At 40.3% G+C, this 11399-nt stretch overlaps 1 long non-coding RNA gene across 2 annotated transcripts in view; it reads right to left on the bottom strand.

The window, feature by feature from the left end:
• Positions 1-11399, bottom strand: part of LOC123795700 (uncharacterized) — a 288542-nt gene that overhangs the window by 254741 nt on the left and 22402 nt on the right. The gene's annotated exons all lie outside the window — the stretch shown is intronic.

Raw genomic sequence — 11399 nt, forward strand, 5'->3', positions numbered from 1 at the left:
TCCTAAGTGATAACGCCTTTCAGTGAGGGGGTCCAGACTATTGCATCCTCATTTCTACTGATGACTAAGGTATCCTCCGATCCTAGAACCTATAGAAAAATAAGTTTTGGTTTCTCCTATTCCAGAGTTTCGGCCAGTTATGCTTGAAGGATGAAACAGTTTGAAGTATTCCAGAGGGTCACCAATCACGGTCATTTCTTTTTTTCTCCCAAATTCATTAAAAGGGAAACCAAACGTCTTGGCTAAGGCAAGAGCTGACCCTCTCCTAAATTTATAGAAGGAAACTCCTCTTGGCCAATCCAGAGCTCCTTGACTCAAAGGGAAGTGCAAGGCCACTGCTTTTGTAGATAACAAATTGGTTCAGTCGAGGAAAGACTGTAGATCTGACAAGGAAAAAATGGCATGCTTCAGAGAAGATGAATTTTTACCATATTTCATGATAGAAGACCACAATGAAAGAAAAATGACTACATCAATCCCATTCTAGGAGCCCTGGTGAGGCTAAGGATAAAAGGAGAAAGCCTCTGGAACTGGCTTCCTGTCATACAAGTGGCATCCATCAATTCGGGGCTTCTGAGGGGCATACGCAATCGCAGCTGACAGTGGATAAATCACAATTATCAAGACCTTATTAGCTATTGCCCTAGAGTTAAGGAGGGTCATTTGCTTCTATCAGATAGCAATCGATTGCTTTGTCTGGGCTACAACTTATAAGGCCAAGGCCAAGGTATGGTGATGGAAAATTAGGTTAGATATCATAAATCCTCCAGCGCCAATCCTTCTTATCTGAACGAGAGTGCTATAAATCATTAACTCTGAAGACAGGTTTGTGGGAAATATAACGGAATCCAGAATCATAGCAAAACTTTCTGATGGATAATACAGTATATCAGAAAAACCTAGAAAGACTGAACTCTCTTCACTTGATAAGAAAAAAAAAAAAAAGAAAAGAAAATTGAATTCACCCTGCCTTGGTGCACACGGCTAATTCCTCAGACCAGCAAGTACTCAGCCAAAGTGAAAAGACATTTTATGGAGGAAAGATACTCTTACTTCTGCTCTTCTTCTCTTGCTACCATCCAAGAGAACCCATGCCCTCAATGAATGGCTCGAAAGTAGCAGATACCATGAGGTTGACACTGACCAAAGTGAGGGGATAATTGTTACAGTATCTTTTTGTCTCTGTAACTAATCACCAAGAAGCAAACTAACAAAAAAAAAAAAAAAAGAACAGAAACAAAATACAATTCTCAGCTGCCCAAATAAAAGATGTGTTGTAACTTTTTAGAATCGTCAGGAAATATTACCAACTCGTAAACCTGAGGTAAAGGGCATATAGTGTTACTTGTACCATTCTTTCAACTGTTTTGACTCAAAATATTCTGATTCAGAAGTTGGAAAAAGATCTTGTCATGGTTGGTATTAAAGTAAAAGTAGCTGTGGTTTAACTCATAAAAATAATTTTGTGTACTCATCTTTCTGTTTTTCTTATAGTTACTTGCATTTTTACTGTCCTAATAAATGGTATCTATTTTTATATATACTAACGTTTTTATACCTAGCATGGTAAAAACGAGAAATATCTATCAATCAGCATTTTCATACTGATCACAACAAATAATGAACCTACCTATGTCCTCGTTCAGCAGTTTCAAAAGACTTTGGAGAAGACAAAAAGGCAAAAAATAATGTTGTCTCTGATAATGGTCTTTAACATAGGTGAATTGAGGGGGAAAAAAGAATCAATTTTCTAAGCTTTACAAAGCATAAAGTTTTATTAAATCCATGAGAAATGACCAGTATTTCTCAAATGAGACTTATTCACAAATATCATAAATTAGAGTTTATTCTTTAAAAGTAAAAGGCAATGAGAATGAATCTGATAAATTCTCTAAGCCTAGGAAGGGACACAAAAAAATGTAAATCCAAAACTGTCTCTGGATTCCTAGCTAGTTGAAAAAACCCTGACACCAAATCAAAATTTTCTTAAATCAAAACTGAATTTTTCTATAGATTTCTATAAAGGCAGAAGCGGATGTCCATGAAAACTTTCAAAGGTCCAAAATTTATTACTTTGCAATCTCCCACTGATTTCTCCCACTCTTGTCGGACACCATTTTTTCCCAAAATGATTGATAAGAAATGCTAGCTTTACCGTGTTATTACGTCTCCAAGTCTCACCAGCCTACATCTACTTCTAATTACTCGGTGACAATTTATGTCTGCTCTAGTAATCTTTCAGTTATAAGTATAATTTTTTTTACCCAGAATCTTGCATTAAAAAATACCGTGATTCTCCAAACCATCTCATATTTAAAATAAAACACAACTCTGGTTGCACTAATTGTAATAAGCTCTAGAAGACTTGGGGGAAGTATAAAAGCTTCCTAGATTTAATGATATTTTTACATTATTTATGCTGAGGGTTTAGTGAAAACACATAAATAGAAGGGGAAAATTGTCCTGGAAATGTAGTTTCTTCTGCAAGCCAAACTTTTTTTTAAGATTTTTTTTTTATTTGTCAGAGAAAGAGAGCACGAGCAGGGGGCAGCAGGCAGAGGGAGAAGCAGGCTCCCCCCTGTGCAAGGATCCCGATGCAGGACTGGATCCCTGGGATCCCTGGGACCTTGGGATCATGACCTGAGCGGAAGGCAGATACTTCACCGACTGAGTCACCCAGGCTTCCCTGCCAGCTAAACTTTAATGGTAAATAACAAAGTGAGCTTTTACTTTCCAGGCTCCCAACTAAAGACTGATGTTTCAGGAATGACTCTTTTTTAAAAATTGGTGTGAGAGATAGATAGCAGGAATGGAGAGCAAAGGCAAACCCCAGCAACCCAAAAAGGTAGGCAGCTGATCTATAAAGCAAGAAGAGCTATCCAATCACTATTTTGTACACCTGAACCTAATGCAATGGTATATGTCAATTACATCTCAATAAAACTGGAGGGGGGATAGAAGCAAACATTACAGAACTATGCAGTGTAGAAAGGGAAAGTCACCAAGAACCCCACCCCTGGAGACTGACCACTGCCAACCACTCGGCACTTCTTCCTCCTCTTGCTTTCTTCCACATATATACTAACATACATATGTAATGAGGTTGCAAAGTTTCATTTGCTACAATGCATATTTGCAGAGAAAATGAATTTGTGTTACAGTTCTCTTCTTAGGCCTTAACCGCCTACAAACTAATAGATAAAACAAATATTTTACGGAACATCTACTGCAGTTTAAACTTAGTCAGATCCAGTATTTTAAACAGTCTTTTCAGTCTTCTGTCTGGATAAAGATGCTCAGAATCTCAGAAGGCTTCCTCCCTCTGAAATATACTTACACACCTTGGGGAGTATTGGGAGAAAGGGAGTCACAGCCCTGTGCTGATCCTTGGGTTTACGAGCCTCGTATGCCCTGAGCTCCGGGGTGACTCTGTGTGTCTGCTGGATGGTGCAGTGTAACTCATCTGCTGGCCCCCCTGAAGACCCCATGGTCTGTTCTTTAGGCTCACTCGATGTTCTCAAGGACTATTGGCCAACTCCTTGTTGACTCAACCTCCTCTCAGCTTCTGCTGTCTCAATAGGCCCCTCCAATTTCTCACTGTGACCCCCACGAGGTCCTAGACTGGAGGGGCCACTCCATAGCTTCCTCCCTAACATACAGAGATACCTCCCCCTGCCTTAGGAGGTCCCCTCTGATTCCCCAATCTGTCTCTCAGCAGTTTCTGGGTCCTACGTAAATGCCAAGAGAACTACAGCAGCCCAGGGAGACACAAATTCAAGGCCTCCCTCTGCAGCTCGTCACTAAGCATCCTTTGCTGTGGCCATGTCCCGAGTTGGCGATGCGCAGCCTGAGAGGTAGTCTCCCAGAGCCCCCCTGTCTTCGATCTAACATAGCTCCCCACCTCCAGGTCAAAGCCGCTGAACCACTTCACTCTGCACCGTTCTCTCTCGTACAATCCAAGGCTCTCAAGCCTACTGTTTTGCTGCAGAAACTTCTTTTCATTTCTAGACTTTTGCTCTTATGTCCAGACGCAGGGTTTTTTTTTTTTTAATGGGATGATTCTATAAATCGATTTTGTGACTTTTTATGCATTTTTTTTCTATTTCACAATATATTACGGGCATCTTTTCAAGTCATTTCAGAGAAAGTTAGCTCATTCTTTTCAATAATTGTGTAGCATTTCATTGCATAGATGTTCCATAATTTACCTACCAACCCCTACTAATGAACGTTTGTGATGTTTCCGATTTTTCACTACTAAAAACAATGCTGTAATTCTTAAACACTGCTAGTAGGACTATAAATTAGCATAGTAGAATCAATAAACAAATTGTAGTGTTTACTCGTAAAATGGAATACTACACACAGCAACGAAAATGAATGAATTACATGTAAGAGCAGGATTAATTATACAAACATTTAAAAAAGCAGCAAGATACAAAAAAATACATAAAGCATTTTCTATTTATATAAGTTTTAAATATAGGTGAAACTATTATTTTATGGATATGTGCACAGATGGTAAAAATCTAAAGAAAGGGAGAACATTACTATCAAAAAGTCAAGACGGTGCTTACTTGTAGAGCTGTGCTGTTCAATATAAATATAACATGAACCACAAAAATAAGCCATACACATAATTTTAGATTTGCTAGTAGTCATAGTAAATGAAGGGGGGAAGCAGTTAAAATAAATATGTATTTTATTTAACCCAATATAGTCAAAATATTGTCATTTCAGTATGCAATCAATATTAAAAATCATTAAGGAAGTGCTTTATAGTCTTCTTCTTATACTAAGTCTTCATAATCCAATGTGAATTCTGCACTTACAGCACATTTGAATTCCAATTAGCCACATTTCAAGGGCTTATTTGCCCTAGGCGGCCGGTGGCTACCACATTGGACAGCCCAATTCTAGCAGACATGAGAGTCAGGAAAGAGGTTAGCTCTACAGGAGAAAAGTAGGGCTGTAACTGGGAAGGACATGTGGGAAATTCTGGGAAAATGACATTATTATTTTCCTTGAGATGAGTGCTGATTATGTACTTGCATTGTAATTATTTATTAAACCATACATGTGAATTTCAAACATGTTTTATCCAAAAAAATGTTTTAAAAGTATTGAATGCATATTCCTGTACATGTATCATCATAAACTTGAGCAAGTCTTTCTGAAGGATGAATTTATAGAAGTGTAGAACTATTGGGGTGCCTAGGTGGCTCAGTTGGTTAGGTATCCGACTCTTGATTTTGGCTCAGGTCATGATCTCAGGGTCATGGATCAAGCCCCAGTCAGGCTCTGCGCTTGGCATGGAACCTATTTATGAGTCTCTTTTGGGTGCCTGGGTGGCTCAGTTGGTTATGCCTTCAGCTCTGGTCACGATGCTGGAGTCCCCAGATCTAGTCCCTCATGGCGGGGGGGGGGGGTCCCTGCTCAGCAGGGAGCCTGCTTCTCCCTCTGACTCTCCCCCCTCTCATTCTCTCTCTCTCTCATTCTCTCTCAAATAAATAAATAAAATCTTCTTTTTAAAAAAAGTCTTCTCTCCCTCTTCATCTGCCCCGCCCACTCTCTCAAAAAATTAATAAAAAATAAAAATAAAAAACAAGTACAACTACTAGATCAAATGATGCAAACATTAAAACATTTAATAGTACTAAATTACTTTCCACATGATTATACCAATTCTCACTCTGACCAGTAACAACGAATGAAAACTCCCATTTCTCTAATTACTTAGCAACACTTCAATTTTAAGACATTTTTGACAGTGAGGTATAAGAAGATATTGGAAGAGTTAGAATCACTCAGTGACTATCTCAAGAAATTACAAAATATATCCCGTTCAGGACAAGCTCTCCTTTAGCATACATAGGCACTAACAATCAGGTTGTTGGTCCTTCCGGTGCCTCTGAAACCGATGGGGCGCCTGCATCCCAGGCCAGCAACTTCACCCTGCGCTACATAAAATCTGAAAAAACCTTGAAAGTGCATCACCAACTTTCATTGGGACTGAACTTTTATTTTATTTTATTTTATTGTTAAAGTTTTTATTCATTTATTTGAGAGGGAGAGAGAGCACAAGCAGGGGGCAGAGGCAGAGCGAGAGGAAGAAGCAGACTCCCTGCTGAGCAGGGAGCCTGACCTGGGGCTCTCGATCCTGAACCAAAGGCAGATGCTTAACCAACTGAACCACCCAGGTGCCCCAGGACTGAACATTGTAGACTTGGACACTTCATTTCAGGGCTGTTCATGCTGTCAAGTGTTGGCTTGAGTGGTGGCCAAATGCAAAGACCTCAAAGCCAAAGATGACCTTGATTCCACAGAATTTTTTTTTTAAATCTTTCCATCCTGGCACTAGCCCAACCGTTCTCCTCCACAGCATCATCACAGTCCTGTTTCCTTTTATGTGACAATCTAAACTGTTTAAAATATATGTTTGGAACTCCCCTAATAAAACTGTCTTCAGAGATGGATTATGAGCCATACAAGAAAAATGAGATTTATTACTCTATAATCACAAAATACTCTTTTGTCAGATTCTTCTCTCTCTCCCTCTCCTTCTCTTTCTTCCGTCCCTTTCCTCTGCCTTCTCTCTCCCTTTTATTTCCCAACACTGCCCGGCTTAGTTCTGATCTCTCCTTCCTTACTCTTCAACTCGAACCCACAACCTAAGGATCCCAAGAGCTCACAGCCCACAGGCAAGATGCCCCAGGATCAGAAGGTGAGCAGCAGAGAAGGAAGGAATCCTGGAGATAAAATGAGAGCTTAACCACAGAAGGGCTCACCCAGGAGCATGAGCAAGCAGATCTAAGGAGAGGGGCTCCCATGTTCAGGGCTCACTTGCTGGGTCAGTAACAGGAGCACAGACAACTCGGCACCTTAAGTGAAATGATCAGATATTAAATTAGGCCTGCTTGTACTTTTCTCCTAATTAAGAAAAGAACTATTAAGTATAGAACTGCATAACTGACTAGTAGGGATTTTCAGGCTCCCTGCCAGATCTGAATCAGAATCATCAAGGACAATCATCCTGGTGAGGAAGCACTTGACAGAGAGAGGCACATAAGAGTTTCTAGCCGAATAGCCCTGGGCATAAATCTGCAGACACACACACACACACCCATCACTTATTAGTGTGTGACCTTTGAAAGTCTCCACGAGCCTCGCTTTCCTTATCTGTAAGATAGAGATGATGCCTCCCACGCAGGACGAGTTTAAGGGTTCTGTGTGTGAAGCACTTGCACGTAATAGATTCTCAACAGAACGTACTGATGATAATAGCACAATGATTTTAACAAAATGTGATAAGTGCCATCCAATTTTACTGAAATTTCGTCCAGTAAATTTCTATCATTGTTATACTTGGGGAGAAAAATTAAAGGTACTGCTATTTATGGGTCTTGATTTCTCAAAAGCATGGTCTTCAAGTATCCATTATAGAATCTGCTATTGAAATCTTCAACAGGAGGGGGAATGTGGTTCTGTGTCATGCAACAGGAACTAGGGGAAAAAGTAATTTTCATATCTTCGAAATATAAGTTTTTTCGTCCCAATTATATTTAGAGATATTGAAATGGAAAAGAACAAGACAGACACGAGACCTACTCTCAAAGTTTCTATAGCCTAGTAGGAAAGGGACAACTTGCAACAGAAATCACTGAAGCGTGCTAAGTGACACTGCATCCCAGGGCCCTTCCCTTGGTCTGGAGTGTCACAGAGCTTTCCTCACCTGTACTGGGTAGACAAGAGAACATCCAGAAGGAGGGTGGGGAGGCACCCTCCAGGTGAAGCAAAGAGCCTAGGTAAACACCCTGAGCCCTGAGGTGGAAAGAAGGCTGGGTCAGGGAGGGGGAGTTGGGTGAGAGTCAGAAGAAAAGCCTTGTGGGGGCACCTGGCTGGCTCAGTCGGTGGGGCATGTGACTCTTGATCTCAGGGTTGTGAGTTCAAGCCCCATGCTGGGTGTGGAGAGTACTTGAAAATAAAATCTTCCCTGAAACAAATAATACATTATATGCTAATAATTTTATTTTAAAAATTGAAGGAAAAAGAAAAGAAAATCTTTTTTAAAAAAAGGGAGGGGGCACCTGGGTGGCTCAGTCGGTTAAGCATCTGCCTTCAGCTCAGGTCATGATCCCAGGGTCCTGGGATCGAGCCCCTCATCTGGCTCCCTGCTCAGCAGGAAGCCTGCTTTTCCCTCTCCCTCTCCCTCTGCCCCTCCCCCTGCTTGTGATCTCTCTCTCTCTCTCTCTCTCAAATAAATAAAATCTTTTTTAAAATGTATTTGATAGGGGCACCTGGGTGGCACAGCAGTTAAGCGTCTGCCTTCAGCTCAGGGCATGATCCCGGAGATCTGGGATCGAGCCCCACATCGGGCTCTTCTGCTGTGAGCCTGCTTCTCCCTCTCCCACTCCCCCTGCTTGTGTTCCCTCTCTCGCTGGCTGTCTCTATCTCTGTCGAATAAATAAATAAAATCTTAAAAAATAAAAATAAAAAAAAATAAAATGTATTTGATAAACCATGTACTACCCCGGGAATATTAAATAATATATACCATTTACCTTCCTAAATACTCCAAAAATGAAATATTTTTATTCCCAGGGGTTTTCAATAAGGAGTTATAGAACTCTACTCCTTATTGATTGCCAAATGTTTTTGTAGATTAGGAAAGTAAACCCTTTTTCATAGATTTTGCCAGTTTTCCCCCTTTTTTGTCATGTTCCAATCTATCTTATAGTACCATAGGTTTTTCAATTACTAATTAATTCATGTCCATTGCAAAAAAATATATATAGATAGATAGATTATGACAATGTGTCTTAATCCTTTCAAGTCAATGATGACTTTGAAAATCTGATTAACGTAATGGGAAAGTTCCTCAGAAAATTTACATATAATTTTGCATATACTTTCAGGAGCTTTAATAGACTTAGGCACAAGATTAGGAACCTCTGCTTTCTATGCTCTTCCTAGGAACTTTCGTCCTTTCCAAGGGATGATCCTTTTCAATCATCACCTATCAAGACAGGCAAATATATATATGATACATATCGACATCTCTATCTATTTGTATATCTATACCTATATATACCTTCAGCCCAGATCCATTTCCTAATTATTATATCTCCATATTCATCAGACTACTAAGTATCTCCACTCAAGTATTTCACTAACATCAAACTCAACATATCAAAAACTAAAATCATTTCCTCCTATGCCAAACTCGTTCATCTCTTTAATTTTTAATGAATGGAACCACTAACCATTCAACTGAGCCAAAAATCTGGTCAGCAACCATGACGTCCATCTCTCCTCTATCTTTAATCTTCTCTCTTCTCAAATTGGTATCTCTCAATTTTATCCACTTCTCATCTCCATTGCAACAAAATTAGTTTTGGTCACCACGTATTGCCTGTATTATTGTAACAGCCTCCCAATAGCCCTCCTTCTAGAGTTTTCATTCCCTCCATTCCGTGTTCAACCTCACAACCTTTCTAAAATGCAAATCTGATAACACTGGCTCACTTAAAACTCTTCAATGACTCCCCACAGCTCTAGGGATAGTGTCCATACTCCTTAATGTGGCTTACAAAGTCCTTTACCAACTACAACACACTTAATTCTTGCATGATCACCGTATATCTGATCCCGTCCCCCCAGTAGCTGTATTAGTGAATGTCACCCTTTACTAAGTGGCTCAAGACAGAAGCCTGGCCTCTGTCCTTCCCATCACCTTCTAGATCTAACTAGTCACCATATCCTGTGGTTTCTACCCCCAGCACCACCGCCCTGGTCCAAGCTGTCATATTTTTCTCACTGACTACGAACCTAGGCTTCTCTCATTGAGTACGGAATAAAACAGACGGTTCTAGGGAGTAACCTGACCAACCAGGCTTCATCATCTTTCTCCCTAATGAAACTGAAGTCAGGGTAGAAGAGGAGGGAGAAGAGGGCACGGGGAGAGCGAGCAGCTCTAAGCCAACAAGCAAGGCTTTGCGTTCAATTTCAGTGGCCACTCATTCAGGGCTCACCTGAATGAACTTCTAGTGTTTTCAGGTCTTTGTTAAATAAAATGTTAAAATGTGCCTCATTGCTCATTCCATTTGTTTGTTTTTGAGATGCTTTGCTTAGCAGCCACAGCCACACTGTCTTTAGAGTTGTCCCATTATGATAAGATTCCTTCTTCCCCCTGCCCAGAGAATGACCAACAATGAAGGCGCCTTTTAGGCGTCGTGTTTCAATCTTACTTCTCACTACTCAGCCTCTAATCACTAATTAACAAGTAGGATAGTGGGGGACCCTTATTCCCATAACCCATCCAATACCTGGGAAACAGCATTTACTACTGGATCACAAGAGTCGTCTCCACCCTCAGTCTGGCCTGTGGGGCCATTACGCTTCCTCTTTCAGAGACCATGTGTCTGCCAGCATCCCATCCTCACCTCCCAAACTGTCAAGAACTGCGAAGGGTCAGAGACTTGACCCTACTTGCAAGCTAACAAGGTAGTCTGGCACAGTTTTGTGGGTGCTGGCAGAAGACCTGAGATTCTAGGGTTGGACACAAAAGGACTTTCTTACTAACAGCAAGAGCCAAAGTATCATTGTCTTGTTCTGGTTCCCAAGCCCCAATTCCAACAGGATGATCAAAGGAAAGGCCAGGTCATAAGGATACATGCAGAGCGTGGCATTTCAGGGAGGAACCCTGAGCACAGGGAACCCAACTCTTTTACAGTGTCCTTTACTCCAGATGGAGACACTCTCTCATTATAGCCTTCTATTTAATAGACCTGTTCCTATTTCTCTTTCTGACTCTCAAGATTCTCTGAAAAGCCAAACTTCCATCTACGTCAGGCCAGTGTTTCATAATAATCACCAGCTATGCAACAACAACTTAACGGATTTCAGAGAAGAGTGAGGATGGATTAAAGATTTCCGAGTAGAAGACTAGGATAAGTCATCTGTATACCCATCTAAGCTAGTGATTCTCAACTTCTGTCTTCAACTCACCAGAGATTCAGATATTAGACATCCACTTATCAATGGTTCTCTATGGGGGTGGGGGTATCCCTGGGGCAAAGCCAAATTTGAGCATTAAACAAATTCAAAGTTAATTCCTCATAATCGTTAATTTGCTTGAATACCGAAACTACATAATTACAAATTAACGTCACCATCCCTGTTTAATAGTGATGATATAAATTGACTCTTTGAAAATACCAAACTTTTATATATTACTCCATACCTCTAGACTAGAACACACTTCAAAAGGCTAGTCCTTAAAAGTTAGAGGCAAAAATACTTAACATATTTTTAAATAGCAAAACTTATTATGGAAGGCATGTTAAAATAGGTCTCGTTTTTTTAATTAGCAATACTTTTATGTTGAGAGGCATATTAAG

This window comes from Ursus americanus, chromosome 35 (assembly GCF_024610735.1).
Source record: "Ursus americanus isolate L20-20 chromosome 35, mUrsAme1.1.p, whole genome shotgun sequence".
In the NCBI taxonomy this organism is placed as follows: domain Eukaryota; kingdom Metazoa; phylum Chordata; class Mammalia; order Carnivora; family Ursidae; genus Ursus; species Ursus americanus.